This window comes from Rhinatrema bivittatum, chromosome 5 (genome assembly GCF_901001135.1).
Source record: "Rhinatrema bivittatum chromosome 5, aRhiBiv1.1, whole genome shotgun sequence".
NCBI lineage: Eukaryota > Metazoa > Chordata > Amphibia > Gymnophiona > Rhinatrematidae > Rhinatrema > Rhinatrema bivittatum.
This window is the reverse complement of record NC_042619.1, coordinates 164178812-164200467: the sequence shown is the minus strand read 5'-3', so window position 1 is coordinate 164200467 and position 21656 is coordinate 164178812. Positions and strand designations below refer to the sequence as shown.

Sequence of the window (21656 nt, the reverse complement as noted above, 5' to 3'; positions counted from 1 at the left end):
AGCCTCTTCCTTTTATTGTACATTCATACAAAGGCAGATGATGTGTCATTACATGATTGGCTACTTTCCCATAGCAACAGAAGAGTCATTACACCATTGGCTTTGGCTCAGGGGGTGTGCACGGATCATATCATTGGCTGCTGAAATCTATACCTCCTGACTTTGTCCTGCCTCTGACTAGGGAACACCCAGCCCTTCTTTCAGGCTAACAGGATTAATTATAAGCCAGAGAAATACATGAAGTCGGGTATCCTCTCCTAGGCAGAGACTTAAGCACAAGTGATGCTTTTATTCAGGCAAATGTCAGGGAGAAGGGAAGTTAGTGTTTAACCCTGATGAAATGGCTTGCTGGCAAGCGCATATTTCCCACATCTCACCCTTTTTGTTTTTGTTTAGGGCAGCTCAGTAAAGCTTTAGACCCTTACTGAAATCTGTTATGTCTTGGTATGGGCTGGAAATAGGGGAAGAGGGATTATGGAGAGAAGAAAGCTGATTCGACGTGGTGTGCCAGCTGCCGATGAGCTTCTGAATCTCCATATCACCCAGAGCAGGTGCAGGTGGTGTGCCAACTCTGCAGGGCTCCGGATTCCCTATTAGGCATCTTACAAGACATCTTTGTATTCGGGCTGAGAGCAAGGTTTCAGTATGGATATGAGGGTTGGGTATGCACTGAATACAGCATCACAGGCAAACAATTAAGACAATTATGGTCATTATAATAGAAATCACCCTTTTGAGACCAGAAATATCAGGGAGCCAGGACCATAGCCAGTCCCATGGAGAAGTTGGTATTCTGTCTGAAAGTGGTGCATCAGCAACCATGGTTTCTATCTGCTCTATGGTATGTGTGAGGTTTGCTTTATAAACTGATATGTACACACAGCAATGAGATCCAATTAATGCACAAACACCACCCTTTAAGGCTAAGATGTTGTCTAAGGTTAAAGCTAAAATAGTGTCTAAGGTATAGCTGTTCTGTAATGCTACTTCTCTAATCTGAGAGACTTCTGTTGTGAGTAGTTTTAATGCATGGACTGTCTGATTAAATATGGCAGTCGTCCAGTTAGCTAGGATGTGTAAGTCTCTGTAATTCATATCTGTTCCCATTGGGGGAAACAGGCTTCTAGCTATCTGAGTTTCTGTAAACTTTTCTATGGGATTATTTATCGCCTCCCTTTTGTTACGGAGCCTTGCTTTGGGTAAATTTTTTGACTGCATAGTATGAGGGGAGGATGTAGCCTAAAGTGCATCTGTCTCTCCATCTTGGGGAAATGTACATATATGCTCTACGCCCACATAACATCCATATGTTTCCTAACAGATTAGTGGACATGTCATTGGTTATCATTTGGGCTATATAACTACAAAAGGTAAATCTTTCATCCCCTCTATACTTTCTGTACCTGCTTGGGTCTCCCACTGCACATCCTGAAATCTGCCAATTGCATACATATATGGTATAACTATGCAAGTGTTCAGTGATTAATACAAATGTTCGGTTACAATATGGATATTTCCCACCTGAATCCCTTTCCCATCCCCTGTATCATAGTCCCAACAAAGAGCGGCAGTCTCTTGAATACAGCTACCAATGTGTAGTATGGTAGTATTAACTGGAGAGTTAATGAAAACCTCTCTGTAAAGGATAATTAGTCCATACTGTAAGGTTAAATGGTACAGCATGTATCAGTAGTTCTCCGCAGGCTTGGGTTGGCATATGTGTGCAGATCCAACAGTCTGTTCGATTCAACAGGTGTGAAAAGTTCTGTGCAGAGGATGTACATGTTGTTCTGTCAGAGTCCTTGTTCTGAAATCGCCATAGCTGGAGAAATAAGGCAAAGGATGAGGATGCAGAACACAATTGTTAATGAGTTGGCATTCAGGCAAGAAAAAGCGGCTAATAAGTTCTCTGGAGTTTTCTCAAGGCCTTGCTGTTCTAAGAGTTGTGCAGATTGGTTGGATAGGGCCTTGATCTGTCCCCAGGTCATGTGGTGCTGCTTTTTGCAAGGAGTCCGGTCTCTGTCCTTCTGAGGGCTGTGGAGGCTCAGGGAGAAGTTTGGGATCGGGTCCTGTAGACCTGGACACCTTTCCATCTTTCCACGGCTTGATACCTGTGGAAGCAAGCAGAGAAACATATCCTCGTTCCCCATTTTAAGGGAACGGGACCATACCAGACATTAAATATTCTATACAAAACTGATGGCTGTGGGTGACTAACCCTAGTCCCATAATGATTACTCATGGCTGTGGTCTTAAATTTATTTTAAGTGATTTAAAACAATACTTTGTTCAGCCAATCCTGTTTAGGGGAAAATCCAGGGGCAATCCCCCTTTTTTCTTTTTGTTTGGTCCAGAGCTCTTAAGGGTATGATTTGCTCTCTCCACAATGGCTTGCCCTGTGGTGTTGTAGGGGATGCCAAATAAGTATTTAATATTCAATTAACAAAATTCATGCAAAGGAATGGCTGCAGTAAGCAGAGCCATTTTTAGTTTTCAGAACATAGGGTAGGCCCATTATCAAGAATTTTTTATGCAGTGATCAATTTTCATTCAGTAAAATAGCAATAAATGTAAATTAATCATTTAAAGGAAAAGTCATTTGCAGTAAGCAGAATCAAATGACAAGTATATTAGACATTACATTAAACATATGTTACACAAGACTGACATATATTCATTCATCTTGCAAATATTAATTTACACAAAACTGACACATTCATCCATATTCATTCATAGTCTTCTTGGCATCAAGACAGACTACAGATAACACATAATATGAGCTAAAAATCTTATCAAAAAGTTATCAAAAACAAAATTAGATCAAGGATCAAAAATCAAAAGGCGTTAGAAAAATGTTTGAAAATGTTAAAATAAACTGCAAAGTGTCCATCTTCACATCTCTTCATGGCAGGAAGGCTGTAAATCTGGAAAATATTAAAAACTGGCATACAGCAAAAAATTTAAGGTAAGGATAAAAGTGAAATTCTTACTTTTTTAACCTTGAAGAAATCAATTCTATCATTCAATTTAATAAAATCAATTTGGATTTGCAAGAAAAGGTTTGTGAGGGATTGCTTTATATGTAGCAACCTCTGTCAGTAAAAATTTTAAGGTTCAGAATTCTGTAAAAATTTTGTGAAAAAGAAAATAAAACTGAAGTGTCCTTAATACAGAAGGTCTGTAGGCCTGAAAAATAAAAACTATTATACAACAGAATTATTAAAACAATAATATAATATAACTTGTAGAATAACATAGCGCCTCCTAGTGGAGACCCTATCATTACTTGATAGATTGCAACTATTGTTCCAGGTTGCAATCAATAATACTCTGAGCTTAAATTCAATGTGGAGTATCAGAATAGAATTTCTTCTTATAATTATTAGAATAGGAAATTAAACACGCTGTTTGCTCAGCTCTGTCTGCTGCATGCTAAAGTTCGAAAGTATTAAAAGGATTAATAACAGATGAAGGGCTAGTGTAGTAATGCATTGAAGGTTGAGGGAAAAGATTTGGATCAGCAGGATATCTGAACTGTCTCGTGCCCCCCTTTGAAAGCTGCAAGCACAGTTAAAGAAAAGTATTAGTTATAACAAATATAGAAACTAGAGAGAGAAACTGCAGTACTAAGTCCAGTTTTTTTTCTTTTCAAAAGTTCTCCCTCCCTCCCCCATGAGCGGCAAGCAAGAGCAAACAAAGACAGAAAAGGGGGGGAGGAGCAGTGTTTCTCAAAAGAAAAGAACTGCACCCAAGGAATTAATCCTTCAGTCAATAGGAACTTAAAGATTTACTTTGTTTAACAATAGATACCATCAACCACAGACAATGGCTTGGCAAGGACTGATTCCTTGCAGACAGACACCATTCCAATCCACTTTTGTCCTGAAGGTAGAATCACAGTAGCAATTCAAACTATAAACTTAAATCTTAGAGAAATGGAGTCATTTTAAATGTGAGCCAAATAAACTTTGCAAAAGGGAAACTTTCACATGTAATTTACACAGAATATTATTCAAATCTCAGTACAGTTTTAACATAAGCTCTGCATACACTTTGTGGGGGAAAATATTCTCAAAGTATGCAGATTTTTTGTAACTGAATTAAAATACTAATAGAAACCATTTTTTCCAAATTTGTACTGTCTGCACAGTTACTTTGCCTAATCTGGTCTGCAAGAGGTCATTGAAGTGTATAATTAAATCAATTTTTTCATAGTGATATTTTCTTTGCTTGTAACGCAGGAGTCTAATTAAATCCTTTTTTTCATAATGATATTTTCTTTGCTTGTAAAACAGGCCCAAGGTCTTCTTTGAAGACCTGGGGGCATAGTCACTGCACATGGCACTCAACTCTATTGCTGCCACACCTAGTTCTTTGTTTCTTTCTGTAATGGGAAGGACTTGAATCCCTTTCAATAATTCCTCTCTTGTGAGATTTCCATGTTCTAGGTGAAATCCCATGGTGGTTGGTGGGGGAAGGGCTTGCAGGCAAGATGGAGGAAAGCTAGTTTTTCTGACCTCAGTGTTTTCTATTTCCTGGGGCATTTTCTCTGAGGTGGATGCAGAGGAAGCCACAGGAGCCATGTGAGTGTGTGTCCCCAGATGTTCTATTTCATTTTCTGTCCCCCTTTGTTCATGGTTCTTTTCTGAGATGGGGAAGGCTTGAAGTCCTTCTAATAATTCTGTTTCTGTAAGGTTTTCTTTCTGCAGTTTCTGCTGAAATTCAATGCTAATCGCCCCACCCAGGCCAGGTGGTGGCTCTATTGTTCTCAAGGACTGCTTTTCTGAAGAAATGGGGAAGGTGTGAACTAGTTTGGGTGTGGGTAGTTGAGGATACAAAGAATTTGCTGTCTCTGAGGAAGACTGAGAAGATGGGGGAAGGGTATGTCTGCCTGCTTCTAAAAGCACATGGTTTGAAACTGCTGTTTTTAAACCTTTTTTTTCTTTGCATTCGATGGCTTCTGTACATTTTTGCCAAATTAATAATTGCTTGATGGGAGCTCTTGGAGCTGTATGAAGACTATTGCCTATTAAAATCCAGTCCTGGATATTCAGAGTTCCAGCCTCTATTGAATACCATGGGCAGCGGCAAGCTATTTCACTTATCAATTCTTCTAAATCCCCTATTCTGACTTGCGCTATTTCCCCCCTGGTGACAAAATAATGATTCTTGATTATTTTCTGCAGCTTTCTTGCATGACACGTCTGCTTAGCTGACAGATTTCCCCCCATACTCACGATTGTTGGGAGCAGATTTGCTGAAAAATTACTTACGATTAGGGAGCAAAATACTGCTGCTATGGTAGCTACCTAGGCTGTTCCAGCCGAGTGAGCAGGGAGCATCACGGCGCGGGTCACCACATGTAGGAGTAATGAATAGGCATCAGACAGCAGCATTCATGGCAGGCAGGAGGAGGGAAGGCAAAGAGGGCAAAGAGGGTTTGACCTCCCGAGCCTCTTCCTTTTATTGTACATTCATACAAAGGCAGATGATGTGTCATTACATGATTGGCTACTTTCCCATAGCAACAGAAGAGTCATTACACCATTGGCTTTGGCTCAGGGGGTGTGCACGGATCATATCATTGGCTGCTGAAATCTATACCTCCTGACTTTGTCCTGCCTCTGACTAGGGAACACCCAGCCCTTCTTTCAGGCTAACAGGATTAATTATAAGCCAGAGAAATACATGAAGTCAGGTATCCTCTCCTAGGCAGAGACTTAAGCACAAGTGATGCTTTTATTCAGGCAAATGTCAGGGAGAAGGGAAGTTAGTGTTTAACCCTGATGAAATGGCTTGCTGGCAAGCGCATATTTCCCACAACCGTCCACAGACGACGCACGAGAAGCACTTCTCTGGACACCAGCGACGCACATCGACGCAATCGCGGGAGAGGCCACACAGACCATCCCCGGTACATCTAATCTCGGCGCCGTCGACGCAGTCTTCAACATCAGGCCTGAAAATTGCATATAGGTTGATGGATACGGCAACCAAAGCACACGGGGCATCCACCAGTGAACAGGGCTCAGTTTCCTCTTCACCATCCGAGGGAGATGGCCCCCTGCTGAGAACACCCATATCCTCTTCACCGTCCCTACAAGTATTCTCGGACCTTTCCTCTGTGTCACACAGGTCCACCAGAGGATCACTGCAGGAACCTCTATCGCAAAAACCCAGATTGCCGACAGAATCTCAGGTACTCTGCCACCAGACTCAGACATCCTCGCAGCGGCATTACCACCACGGTGGTCCTTGACCTCACCTTGCCCTCCGATGCCTCCTCAAATGAAGGAGGCGTTTGAGTCTGTCCTTGGCCCTAGCAGGGTTTTATCAGGTGATGCAAGCTTCCTTTAACATGCCAGCTTCATCCCCAGCCAGTGTTGAACGATCGCCACCACCCTAGATTCACAAGTCTCCCGCATGGTCCAGATCACCTTCTCAAAGAGTGAAATCACCACCTCCGGCTAGGTTGCCACCCTCGCCGGACCACATCACACGGCCAGTCTCTCTGGGGGGATTCAACTACATAGCCTGATTCCTCCACGGGATACCCATCCGACCCGGGAGAAGGGCCGGCGGAACCCTACTCCCTACCGGAGGACTTAACGTATCCCAAGTTCTTGGATAAGGTGGGAAAAGTGCTCAACATACAACTACAGAAGGTGCCAGATCCCAGAGCCAACACGTTAGGCCTCTTAAAAATTGTTGCCCTTCCAGCACATGACGTCCTAAACACAGTTCTGGAAAAATCTTGGGAGACGCCCTTCACATTACCTGTGGTATCCAGGTAAACTGATCTAAAATACAAAATGCAACAGTCCCCTTACTATGCTTCACTGCAATTACCCCATGCATCAATTGTGGTGGAATCGGCAATGACTAAAGCCAAAAAAATCGAAACTTCACTCCACAATAAGGTACTTTTTCGTACTCATCCTATTTTCTTACCGAAAGTTATCTCCCAATTCCATCTCAATCTATTGAACTTCCAGCGTTCTGTCCAAGACCACATCATAACGAATGTGAGAAACTACTACACACCTTGGACTGTAAAAGAGCATTGGCTTACTATAAGTAGCGAACCAACTTGCAAACCAGATCTCAGCTTTTCGTCTCCTTCAACCCCCAATGCTCCGGGTCTTCCAGTAGCAAAACGTAAGATTTCTAGCTGGATCACCCAATGTATACAATTCTATTATGAAAAACGACAGTGCAAACTATCTTCACTACCCATGGCTCACCAAACCCGTGCAGTGGCAACTTCATTGGCCCATCTTCGACACGTGGCTCCACTGGGCATTTGTAAAGCTGCCACGTGGGCCTCTCTTCACACTTTCACTTCCCATTACTGTTTAGACCAACAGACTACGCAGGACGCCAAATTGGGAAGAATTATCCTACAAACATTGTCCACAGAGTAGACAGCGTGACAGTAGACTGTCACGCTGACGGAAAGATGAGACAATATTTAATTCAGTGTGATGTGGAGCTTAGGACTCCCATAACAGCATGGCTAATTCAGCCCTGCTATCGACAGGGGGAAAAAGCAAGTTTGCTTACTGTAAACGGTGTTTCCGTAGATAGCAGGATGAATTAGCCATGCTGACCCACCCACATCCCTGAACAGTCGACTCCGTTACGACCACGCTTGCTTAATCACAGACTGAGGAGAGCATATTCCAGCGCGGGAACTCGCGCAGCCTCAGAGCCATGCTCTGACATCACTTAGAATCTCCGCCTCCCGGGCCTGATTGGCAGTTCCCATGACAGCATGGCTAATTCATCCTGCTATCTACGGAAACACTGTTTACGGTAAGCAAACTTGCTTTTCCATCTGCTGGTAGAGGTGCATAACACCACTGGCTCTGGTATGTCTGCATATTTTCATATTCCTGCAGTGACGACAGCCTGTCTATATTCTCAGTTTCCAGCAGATGGATGTGCATCTCCCTATTAGGGACCGCTTCAAATTTTAGAATAAGAAATAAAGGATATTTTAATTTGCCCTGCTCTCTTGCGGTGATACCAAAAGGACTCCCCAGTTGAGAATTCCTGAGGTGATTTCTGTGGTTCTTCAGATGAGTGCCTTGGTCTAATAGCTGGTTTTCTCAGCTGGCGTGGACTTGGCTGTCAAAACAGCTGAAAGGTAGCAGGTGCAGGAGGCTGAATGCAGCAGTGATGGTATATGCCCTCTTCACAGACAGTCTCCGGCTGTAGGGGGAAGTCAGCCAGGACAGGCTGAGCTCAGGTAAAGCTAAAAAAAACCCAAAAACAAAACAAAAAAACCCCAGAGAAGGAGTTCGTAGGGTTTTCTTCCTTCCTCTAGTCTCCATGCTCAGTGAGCCGTTCCAATGTTCCCACCCCCGTGAGGGGTTAAGCAGCCCTTTTTGGGCTTGGCACTGCTCTTAGACTTTCCTCTGTGCACTGCATGGTAGGTCTTGGTGGTGTCTTCGCATGCTTTTTCCTGCGTGTTAGGCTGACATCTTCAGGATAGTCTGTTCGTGCAAGTGCGTCCAGTTCTCCGTCACTTAGTAGAACACCTGTTTGGGTGTCCAGATTATAGCAGTGTCTGTCAGACATGCACTTAAGCCAGAGAGATGGCTTCCTGTATCACAAATTAGAACGCCTAAAATTTGGGTGCCTAGCCTTCGGACACCTAAGTTTTGGACGCATATATTTTACATCGTGAATTCAGCTGGATGCATAGCTTTCTGTCTCCTGTTAAGCGTACTGATAGGCTGATGGCACCTATAGCTAAGAAACCTAAGCCCCTTTCTCTCTGTACTGCCTGTCATATTTGGGTATCTCAGTCTGGCATGCCCTCTAACTTGTGCCAGCACTTCTTTGAGGCTTAGGGAGAAATTACCACCTTCTGATTTATTAAGCCTGGTTCTTCCCATCCTGAGGAGGGCCTGAGTAAAAGCATGTCAGGAGGGGTGCCTGACCTTGGACTCCCTTACCTGGTTCGTCAGCGGGGAGAAGTTAACGCAGTGGGCACAGGTACCTTCTGATTTTGGCATGGATCCTTCTACCTTTTCCTGGGTAGAATTTTTTTTCAAGAACTACAATCCTTTGGTCTGAGCTGAGGACCACACCTGAAGAATCTTGCCAGGTTAGAGTTCCAGGTGGTGACCTCTCACTCACCCAGTGCTACTGTTAAGTGCAGAAGTACTCTTAGATCGGCAACAGGTTTTCCCAACAGGGATCTGGATTGAATGGATGAGGAGGTTAATTCTGACTCTCTAGAGTACCAGCTCTGATTTCCCAGACATTAAAGATGCTGGGAGTACCTGGACCTGATTCCATGTCTGAGCCACAGAAAAATCCCATTCTTGTTTCTTTGTGTAAAACCTCTTGTGTTTTCCCTGTTATGGAGGCCATTCAAGAATTGATTGATGTAGAGTTGGGTGCCCCGGAGGCTGATTTCAAAGGGGGTTGAGTTTTGGAAGGCCTGTGCCCACTGGATCCAGTGGCAAGAGATGTTTGCGTTTTCTGAAAGTGGATGCCCTTGTCTCCATTTCCAAACAAATGACTATCCCTGTGGCAGGAAGAGCAGCCTTGAAGGATGGGCACAATAGAAGGATTGAGGCCATCCTTAAGCATTTGAAGCAGTGGCGATGACCTTGCAGATAGGTTCTTGTGGCTCACTCTTATTTGTTTCTCTCAAAGTTGATTGGAATGAATTCCAGGGCAGTTATGGAGCCAGCAGCCTCCTTTTTGGCAGATGTGGGTTGGGATTTTGTCTGCAGCTCAGCCAGAGGAGTGGCTTCGGTAATAGCCAGGCATCAGTTATGGCTGAGAAGTTGGTTGGCTGATGCGACCTCAAAGGCTAACCTTTCAAAATTGCCCTTTAAAGGCTCTCTCTTGTTTGGGAGCGAGTTGGAGAAATTGGCCGACCAAGGAATCGGGGATTCACCCCACGTAGTTTGCTGGAGGATAAGAAGTGGATGCAGCACTTTTGACACGAGAGGTCATTCTAGGGGATCCAAGCGCTTTCAACCCTACAGAGGAGCGACCTCTCAGAGGACTCTACCTTTCAGTAGGTCTCAGACCTTTCTTCCCAGATGAGATGCAGCCTTGGGTAGTGGAACCTTTTTTGAGCCTCCCAATGAAGGTTGCTGACCCACCCCTGGGAACAGGAGATAGATGCCTCCCTATCAGAGGTGGGTTCAAAATCAGATCTGATCAGTGGGTCCTGAAAGTGATACATGAAGAATATGCGCTGGTGTTCTGCAGTGTTCCTTGGGATTGGTTCATGTTATCTCCCTGCCACTCCCAGCAGAAGAAGTAGGCAGTGGAGTGTACATCTGTTGAGGCTTCTCAGTCTGAGGGCTGTAGTTCCAGTACCCACATCTGAAGAAAATATGGGTTGATATTCCATTTATTTAATTGTGCCCAAGAAGGAGGGCTCCTTTCGTCCCATCCTGGATCTCAAAGGGGTCAATTGTCATTTGCAGGTAGCTCATTTTCACATGGCAACATTGTGCTCAGTGGTAATGGCCATGCAGTCGGGAATTTATGACCTCCTTGGATCTGTCTGAGGCGTACCTGCATATTCCCTCTGTCTAGGGCACCAACATTTTCTGCAGTTCATGGTTATGGGACGTCATCAGTTTTGGCCGCTAACATTTGGTCTGGCCACCGCACCCAGAATATCTTCCAAGCTTATGGTGGTGCCGGAGTTGAGAGAGGATGAGGTCCTGGTACACCTGTACTTGGATGATTGGCTGAATCGAACAAAGTCTCTGGAAGAGAGCCGCCTGGTAACCCGCAAGGTGATCTCCCTGTTGCAGGAACTCAGTTGGGTGGTGAACCTGGCCAAGAGCAGTCTTCAGCTATCTCAGTCACTAGAATATCTTTATTCGATTTGACATTAAGCAGGGCATGGTTTTCTGCTGGAAGGTTGTATTCAAACATTGACACAGGTAAATCCTGTTGAACACAATACGCTCGACTGTGTGTGGTCCTATCTACAGGTGTTCAGACTGATGGCAGTGACCCTAGAAGTGATCCCATGGGTGAGGGTGCATATGCATACTCTTCAGCACTCCCTGCTATCTTGTTGGAACCCTCAGTCTCAGGACTGCTCGATTTGACTCCACCTGCTGTGATAGAGGTCTACTCTCAACTACAATGTTGGTTCAAGCAGATCATCTAAGAGAGGGAGTTTTCCTAAAATCACCGGACTGGTTAGTACTCACAAAAGGTGCGAGCCTCCAAGGTTGGGGAGATCACTGTCAGGAACTTAGTGCAATGGCGCTGGAGTGTAGAAGAGGCTCTCTGGAGCATTAATCGGTTGGAAGCCTGGGGAGTCCAGTTGGCATGCTTACAGTTCAGTTGCAGATTTGAGCAGTCTGGATCATGTTGGACAATGCAATGACAGCTTACATCAATCAGCAGGGAGGAACCAAGAGCCAGCAAGTATTGCAGGATATAGACCAACATATGGAATAGGCAGAAGTGCATCTTCCGGAGATGTCAGCCTTGCACATTGCAGGAAAGGACAATATAAGAACAGATTTTCTCAGCAGATTGTCTGGACCCAGGAAATTGTATTGTCAGAGGCATTTTAGCTGATAGTTTCAATATATAAAAACACATTTATCAAATAAAATTAACCTTCACACTGGAGTACCTCAAGGTTTTGCACTTTCTGCAACACTCTTCAATATTTATCTTCTCCCAATTTGCCATCTCTGCTTGACCCACTTCCTCTATTCCGATGACATACACATTATTTAATTACAATTAAAAATTCGCTGGATGATGCAAGAAAACTGCCACATATATCCATCTACAATCAAACATCTAACTTGCTTGAAACTCATAATTAACATTGAAAAAACTGAATTAATTATCATGGATCGGAAACCCAGCCCATCACCTCCACCTCCCCTCTTGCTTGAGAACCATAATGAACCCATCTTCCCAGTATCACATACACACAACCTAGGAGTGATCATTGACAATGAACTATCTTTTTAAAAAACTACATCACAACCAAAATTTAAGATGGATATTATAAAATATTAACCCTCAGATGCCTAAAACCTTTTCTAACCATTGAAGATTTCAGAACTGTACTTCAACTACTTATTTTCTCCAACATCGACTATTGCAACTACCTATTACTTGGACTTCCAGCTTCGAGCATCAGACCACTCCAAATCTTACAAAACGCAGCAGCAAGAATTCTAACAGGCATTAAAAAAACATGAACACATTACACCCATCCTTATTTCCTTACACTGGTTACCAATCAAATAACGCATTGAATACAAAACCCTGAACATTATACACAAATTAATATATAAAGATGATTTTAACTGGTCAATCGTTAATCTCATTCCTCACATGACTCAACGAAACGTTCGTTCAAGCAACAAAGGCCTTCTGAAAATTCCCCCTGTTCGAACAGCTCAACTATCAGCAGCCCGTCAAAGAGCCTTCTCAATCGCTTTCTCAAAATTATGGAACTCACTCCCCATGGACCTTAGAACGCAATCCAATTTGAAAACATTCAAGAGATCTGAAAACTTGGCTGTTTTTCAAAGCTTATAATGAAACCCTAACTCTCACAACATCATCTCAATAACTGAACTCTCAAATGATATGAAGACATTCTCAGTTACCAAGTTCAATTTAACTCTGAACCATTTCCAGCTGAGAACATAAACTTTCCCATACTTTATTTCCTCACTCCGCTTTACCTTACTTGCTATACCTTCATCCGACTGTACATTGACCTTATTTGTACCCTGGTGATATTCTCTGTTCTTATTTATTTCTCCCTTTTTTTGTTATTTGTAAACTTAATATCCCTTGTTTAAATATGTAAACCGTTGTGATGGCATTACCGAATGACGGTATATAAAACTTGATAAATAACACAAAAAATAGTGGATTGCTGGGGCCTTCCACTTCTAGACCTGGTGATTTTCTTGCAATGCAAAGGTTCCTCGATTCTTAAGTTGTAGGAGAGATCCATATTCATTGGGTATCTATGCTCTTGTGCATGAATGGCCGGAAGACAAGCTGCTGTATGCCTTTCCCCTATGGCCCATATTGGGCAGAATGGTTCAGAGGGTCAAGAATTACCGAAGGGTGGTGGCACTAGATTGGTCCAGGAGACCATGGTATGTGGATCTGCAAAGGATCTTGGTAGATTCCCCCCTCTGGTTTCCGGCACACAGGAATATTTTAGCAGGGTCCTGTTCTTGATGAAGATCAGACTCCATTTTATCTTACGGTATGGCCATTGAGGGCTTGCTTGCTGAAGTGTGGATATTCTACTGCAGTGATTGCCACCTTACTATAAGCAGGAAAGTTCTCAACTTCCTTAACCTATGTGTGGGTTTGGTGAGTGTTTGAGGCTTGGTGTGAAGATCAATATCTTCGGGTTAGATCCTGCTCATTTTTGAGCCTTTACAGGATGGATTGAATAAAGGGTTGGCCCTTAATTCTTTAAAGGTGCAAGTAGTGACTCTTGCCTGTTTTCAGGAGTCAGGTGAATGGTGGCCCCTTGTTGACTCATCCATGTGTGGCCCATTTCTTGACAGGAATTTTATTTAAAATCTCTTCTATACTGTCGCTAAGTTAAATACCATCGCAGCGGTTTACATGTTGGCACATAAATTAAGGTGATTGCGTACTATAGTAAATTCTAACAGGTGCCGCAAAAAGGTTTGGTTACAATATATCAAAAGAACAAGCAATCAATTGAAAAGTGAAGCAGGTCATGTCCAGGTGTGCCTTTACGGTACTAATCACTGGTAAAATTCTTATTCTCTGTATTTTACAATTGTTTGTGGTGATATAGCGTTGCATATTCTGAGAGTAGTGCAGTGTGTTGGTGCTCTTCTGCCTATTCCTGTATTTATTTTTCTATTCTCTGGTCTCTTTATAGTATGCTTGTTTAAAAAGCCATGTGTTTAAACTTTTCTTAAAGGTTTTGAGATCGTTTTGTAATCTGATCTCTACCGGCATTGTGTTCCAGAGGGTGGGGCCTGCTAAGGATAGAGCTGTCTCTCTCACTTGTGTTGGTCTTGCTGTCTTTACTGAAGGAATGGTTAAGAGTGCTTTATTTGCTGAACGAAAGTTCCTGTGTGGGACGTGTACTCTTAATGCTGTGTTTAACCAGTCAGCTTTTTCATCATGTGTTTATGTATGGTACATAAGGCTTTGTATTTTATTCTTTGTTCAGTGGGTAACCAATGTAATTCCGCTAGAGTTTGTTATATGATCTCTCCTTTTTCCGGTTAGTATTCTAGCTGCTGAGTTTTGAAGTATTTGTAGGGGTCTTAGAGTTGTACTTGGGAGTCCTAGTAAAAGTGCATTACAGTGCTGGAGAAAACTAGAGCCTGAAGTACTCTTCTGAAATTAGTTGGTGTTAGTAGTGGTTTTAGTTTTCTGAGGATCATGAGTTTTGCATAGCCTTCTTTTACTTTTAGCGATGTGTTAGATTTATTTCTGGGTCCATTATTATACCAAGGTTCTGTACTTTTTCGGCTAGTTCAATTTTTTGGCTGTTTTTTTGAGTATTAATAGTGTTTGAATGATCTCGATATTTTTCCGTTCCAGGTGCAGAAATTCTGTTTTTTCAATGTTGATCACAAGTTCCATTCGGTTCAGTAGTTTTATATTGTCTAGGTACATGTTAGCTAGGTTTAACGTTTTCTCTATTGTGTCCTCGATTGGTAGAATTAGTTGAATATTGTCAGCATATATGTAATGTGTGATTCCAAGTCCTGCTAGTAGATTGCAAAGGGGGAGCATGTATATGTTAAAGAGGGTTGCGGATAGGGCTGATCCCTGCGGTACTCCTGTTTTGAGGTTTACTTTCTCTGATAATACGTTGTTGATTTGAACTTGAATCTATTATTTAGATACAAACTGAACCAGTTTGTTTCGTTGTGTAGTCCAATTTCTTCTAGTCTTTGTAGTAGTATTTTATGGTTTACTGTGTCAAAGACTGATAAGTCTAGCATTATTAGAATGTAATGTTTACCGCTATCAAAACCTCTTAGAATTTATTATTTATTTTTTTAATTTTTATATACCGACATTCTTACATCCAAATGTTGTCTGTTAGCGAGAGAAGTGTCTCAGTGCTGTAATACTTGTGAAATCCATGTTGTGATGGATACAGTATGTTTAGGTTTTTACTAGCTGTTTCTGTACAGTTTTCTCAATTAGCTTAGCTATTAAGGGCAGATTTGAGACTGGGCGGTAGTTATTCAGGATCAGGGGGTCACTGTTTGTTTTTTTTTTTCCTTTATGATTTGGTTTTATAATTGCCCCCTTCAATATATCTGGCATTGCTCCTTCTTCTAGGGATAGGTTTATGATCCTAGCTAATGTTGGGGAGACTGTTAGCTATTTTTTTTAGTTCAAATGTTGGTATTGAGTCGATTTTTGTGTGGGGCCGGGTTTAGATTTTTCTAGCATGGATTCAACTTCCGGCTCGGATAGCTCAATAAATGATGACCATTGGTCCACGTCTCTTTTTGCATTTTAATTTCCTGTTTGGTTCTTAAGTTTGTAATTTTGTCGTTGAAGAATTTGGCAATTTTGTTACATTTTGATTCTGGTAGATTTTGAGGTGACTCTTGTTTGTCATTGAGATTTGCTACTTTGGAAAATAAGGTTCTTGGGTTGTTGGCGAACTTATCTATTTTATTGCTGTAGTATTCTTTCTTAACATTAAGGATTAGTGGTTTATAAAAAACTAGATGTTTTTTCTGAATTTAGTTACGGTTTTGTGGTTTTTTTTCTGTTTTGGGGTTTTTTTTTCCATTCTTTTTTTTTTTTTCAATTGCTCTAAGTCCTTTTTGCATTTTCCCTATTCAGAAATAGCTTGGGTACATTCCACTAGTTCTGGATTCATCTGACTAGATACTAAGAAATGAGAAACTGCTGCTTCACTGCAGGAGTATGTATATTTTTTTAAAATCTTTATATACCACCCATCAATTACTGAGTGATTTACAATAAAAATATTCATAATTGTGTTAAGATGTTTATCTTTAATATTTCCATTAAAACAAAACACATAGCCACATCATTAAATAAACATTATAGACAGACACAACAAGACAACAGCATTCCAGGCAATCATAATGCCTTCATCCCAATTGCTACTTTGAAAAATGCAAGAACAATAGAGTACCTGACTTATTCAGCAAAAAAATTCTCATATCTGAGACATTAATATACAATTATTCTTCGACATGCTAAGATAAAAGGCTTTAACCAGCTTTCTAAATTTTGTAATGGAAACTGTTTTTGATCTCTAATGGTAGAAAATTCCATAATGTTGGACTCTGAATCATATAAAGTTGCTCTTTAGATACATTGAGGCGAACCAGTCTAAAAGAAGGTATCTCTAGCAATAGATTTCCTGACCTGAGGTTTCTTGTGGGCTGATATAATTTTTAGGTCTGCGTTTGAAAAAATGCAGAAATAATTCTAAGAATCTCTTTATAGACAAATAGAACTACTCTGATCTTAATTCTCCATATATGGGCAGCCAGTGAAGGCATAATAAAATTGAAGTAATATGTTCTCTTAAAGGTATGCCAGCTATTATTCTTGTTGCCATATTCTGTACATATTGAAGGGCTTGAATCGTTGATTGAGGTAAACCCAATAACAGGATATTTCAGTAATTGATCTGTCATTAAAGAATGAATGTTTTTAAATCATTTTCCTCAATGTATGGATGTATCCTATGAATTAGATGGCGTTGTAAAAAGAATTCCATATCAATTGATTTATATGCGAACGAAGAGAAGGTAGTGTACATCAGGACTCCTAAATTTCAGACTTGGTTTACAATAGGGATTATATTCCCTATTGTATGTACTGTGATGTCAGCTTTGCTGTGTCTCCATCTGCTGGTTAGAGGTGCATAACCCACTGGTTCTGAATTCATCTGACTATCCTAAAGGAAAGGAAATTATCCCGGGAAAAGCAGGATGCTAGTCCTCACACATGGGTGACGTCACTGATAGAGCCCTATCACGGAAAACTTTGTCAAAGTTTCTAGAAACTTTTGACTGGCATCCTGAGCCCACTGAGCATACCCAGCATGCCATGATCCCTCAAGCCACAGGGTCTTCCTTCAGTCGTCTTTTATTCCACGCTGCTGTTAGCCTTGCTGTTATAGGAGCCCTATGTGGTGAATATTCGCTACAAAAAAAAGTTCAGAAATTTCGGAAAAAACTTATCTTGCCGTAGGGGTCTCCCTTTTTCCACCGTCGGTGAGTGATTTAATTTTTTTCTGGTCGGTTCAGTTATTGTTAAATTTAGTCAGAAGGTCGTCGACGGCTGTCTGGCCTTCGTTATGGCTACCGGTTTTAAAAAGTGCCCGAATTGCTCCTGCACTATGTCCATAACGGATCCACACATCGTGTGTACTCTGTCTTGGCGAGAGACATAATGTGTCGACGTGCCCGAGATGCGCCGAGATTACTCCAAAAGGCAGGCGAGCGTGCATGGAAAAGATGGAACATCTTCAACTGATGCCATAGACTTCGACACAATCGTCTCTGGCTGGAGCGATTAGAAAAGTCGTCCTAAAAACTAGATGTCGCCCGGATGAAGCAGGTGATTGGCCTTCACCAACCCCCTTCATGGTCATGGATAAAGTCTACATCTACCATTGAAAAAGGCGTCTAACATAGACAGAAACACAGTCATCTATACCGGAGGCCTCAGGATCCAGAATTGGACCCGATAACCGGAGTTCCCTCGACAATTATCAAACCAACTCCGAAGAAACCTCAGAGAGGAGCCTCTGCGTCCTTCGAGGCCTTCTACTCCTAGGCGATCCCCACTGATATCTGTGCCGGGAACATACCTCCACAGGGTATCACCTTCACTGGTTTCACCAGCTATGAGGGCGGAACTGGATGGTTATCTCTGCCAGGCAGTTCGAGATGCACTCAGAGACATACCTTAGATGCCAGTTCCATCGCAGACAACAGTTCCACCCCGTCACTGGTGTCTATTCCGATACCGTCACAGTCCATCGCCGGTTCCGGTTCAACCACAGAGACCATTACCCTCACCGGCACAACTGCCGGTGCCGGATATGTCCTTCTTGGCGCCAATATTAGCGAAGTTGGACACTCATCGCCATTCTGGTGCAACTACCCAATGCCAAGACCAATGGAAGAAATAAGGATGTACTGATGCCTGAACCTACTCCAGGTTCATCAGGAATCTCTCATCCACGGCCTTCGTTTTCTCCACTAATTCCATAGAGACCACCGGTGAAACCCTCGATGCCGTCCTTTCCTCTTTCATCGTCTACTCCTCGTCCACGTTCATTGGACACTTGGGATGATCCAGATACTGACACTTCCTCAGAGGAAGTCCTCTCAGATCCTTCTCCGGAGGAAAGAAGGAAATCCCCTCCAGAGGGATCTCTCTCTCTCTCTAATTTCATCAAAGTGATGGCTGATACTAGACGGAAAACTCTGGAAGTATTGCAGTTTGTGGATCCACCTAAAGAAGTCCTGGCAATACCAGTTCACGAAGTTCTTGTGGACTTGCAACACAGACTATGGGAGCATCCCTGCACCATACCACCTGTAAATAAACGGACTGATGCTACCTATCTGGTCCAGCATATTCCTGGCTTCCAGAAAACACAACTACCTCACCAATCGGTAGTAGTAGAATCAGCTCGAAAGCAGTCTAAAAGAATTAAACCTCATTCATCAAATCCTCCTGGGAAAGATAACAGGTTTTTGGACACCATCTGCAGGAAAATGTTTCAAGGTTCAATGCTAGTGTCCAGAATTGCGTCCTACCAACTCTATATGACACAATATCAGCGTAATCTGTGGAAACAATTTTCAGGAGTTATCTGAATCTCTTCCCCCAACAATTTCAAGATTCCTTCAACATTATCCATAAGGGCCTAGAAGCTGGGAAACATGACGTTTTTATGACAGCTTCGAAAATTATCTAGAATGTCTGCCACAGGCATAAGTGCCCACAGATGGGCCTAGCTCAACTTTTACTTGTTTTTGTAAAATTAGTATAGTTATGTTAAAGAATTAGGGATTATAAATATTTTTTTCCATCTTTTAATTTACTTTACCCTGTTTATTTTTATATTTTTACTAGTTTTTGTTTTTATTTGCATAGTTGTTCGTTAATTAGATCTTTATTTTCTTTTTTGTTTTCTTTTATCTTTGAATTTGTGAACCGTTTTGGTCAGACTCTGACTGTGAAAGTCGGTATAGAAATGTTTTTAAATAAATACTCCATTCGTTGGGATTCCTAATCAACTACCAGAAATCCCACTTCACACCATCTCACCTGATACAATTCATCGGAACAGAATTAAACACCATAACGTCAAAAGCTTTCCCCCCAAAAGACCATGCACAGACACTCGCCTCGTTAGCAGGCTCTCTACGCGAACTGACAGGTGATAGCTCATCAATGTCTCACTCTTTTGAATCACATGGCCTCCACAGTTCATGTCACTCCTATGGCCAGATTAGCCCTGAGTCACTCAATGGACACTCAGAAGGCAGTGGATACAAGCCATTCAACCACTGTCTTATCCAGTTCAAGTAACTCAACAACTACGGTCCTCGCTCCTATGGTGGACGAATGAGGACAATTTGCTCACAGGCCTATCTTTCCAACAACCGATTCTGCAAATAGCATTAACTACAGATGCATCCACCTTCGGGTGGGGAGCACACATTGGACATCTACAGACTCGAGGTACTTGGACAAAATTTGAAGCCACGTTTCAGATAGATTTCCTAGAGCTTCGAGCTATACGTTATGCGCTGCATGCGTTCAAGGACTGCCTTTCCCACAAGACCGTTCTGATACAAATAGACAACACAGTAGCCATGTGGTATATAAACAGGGAAGTACGGGCTCGTATCTCCTTTGTCAAGAAGCAGCACAAATTTGGAGCTGGGCCCTAACGCACTCAATGTTTCTCCGGGCCACTTATCTAGCAGGCATTCACAATGTAATAGCAGACCGCCTCAGTCGTCAGTTCCAACCTCACGACTGATCCCTGGACCCGTCGTAGCGACCAAAATCTTTCAACGTTGGGGTCAACAAACAGACCTCTTTGCATCACAACTGAATTACAAAGTGGACAACATTTGCTCCCTGCACAAGCAGATAAACTGCTTACCCAAGGACGCCTTTGCTCGCCACTGGAATTTAGGCCTTCTGTACGCATATCCCCCGATACCGCTAATAACCAAGACTGGTGAAGCTACAACAGGACAAAGGGTCCTTGATACTTATAGCCCCATATTGGCCTCGACAAGTATGGTTTCCAATACTCCTTGATCTCTCGATCAGAGACCCAATTCGCCTGGGCACAGCACCCACTCTCATAACTCAGGATCAGGGCAGGTTGCATCATCCCAACCTTCAATCCCTATCCCTCACAGCATGGATGTTGAAAGCTTGATTCTGCAACCTCTCAATCTTTCATCTAACGTCTCTCAAATGCTTGTAGCTTCATGCAAACCCTCCACACGAAAGAACTATTGTTCTAAGTGGAAAAGATTTACCATGTGGTGTACACAAAACAGTATTGACCCTTTTTCCTGCACTACATCATCTTTATTAGACTATCTGTGGCACCTCTCAGACTCTGGTCTCCAGACCTAATCTGTAAGGGTACACTTAAGTGCAATCTCAGCTTATCATAATACCGTCAGGGATTCACCCATATCTGTACAACCCCTTGTTAGTAGATTTATGAGAGGTTTAATTCAACTTAAACCTCCACACCGACCACCAGTCACAGAATGGGACCTTAATGTAGTATTAACAAGGCTCATGTGCTCTTATTTTGAACCCATGGATTCCTGTGATGTTAAATTTCTTACTTGGAAGACTATCTTCTTAATAGCCATCACATCTGCTCGAAGGGTTAGCGAGTTACAAGCACTTGTCACATACTCACCCTATACAAAATTCCTATATGACCGAGTGGTACTCCGTGCACACCCAAAATTTCTCCAAGGTAGTTACAGAATTCCACTTGAATCAGTCTATCATCTTGCCTACTTTCTTCCCAAAACCACACACTCACCAAGGAGAGAGGGCTTTACACACCTTGGACTGTAAACATGCACTAGCATATTACTTAGATCGCACTGCAGCCCATAGGAAATCCATCCAGCTCTTTGTTTCTTTTGACGAAAACAAGCCTGGGAAAGCTGTGGGCAAACAAACTGTCTGGCTTGCAGACTGTATAGAATTCTGTTATGAAAAAGTAGGACTCCTCTCCAAGAGTGAGTAAAGGCACACTCAGTAAGAGCAATGTCAGCCTCAGTAGCACACTATTGTTCAGTGCCAATAGCTGACATATGTAAAACCGCAACATGGAGTTCTCTTCACACCTTTTGCGGCTCACCACTGCCTGGACAAGGAAGGGTGACAGGATTCAGCCTACGGACAATCTGTCTTAAAGAACTTGTTTCCAGTATGATCCCAACTCCTTCCACATACAACTTTCTGTGATTTCAGGCTGTCTCATTTTTCCCCAACAATACATCAGTTGTGTCTGTTGCACAACACAAGGTCCAATACAAGGATGACTCAGTCTATAGCTTGCTAATCACCCATATGTGAGGACTAGCATCCTGCTT

The 21656-nt window shown here is 42.4% G+C and overlaps 1 protein-coding gene across 4 annotated transcripts in view; it reads left to right on the top strand.

Moving 5' to 3' along the window:
- BORA (BORA aurora kinase A activator) overlaps positions 1–21656 on the top strand; it is a 273505-nt gene that overhangs the window by 29886 nt on the left and 221963 nt on the right. The gene's annotated exons all lie outside the window — the stretch shown is intronic.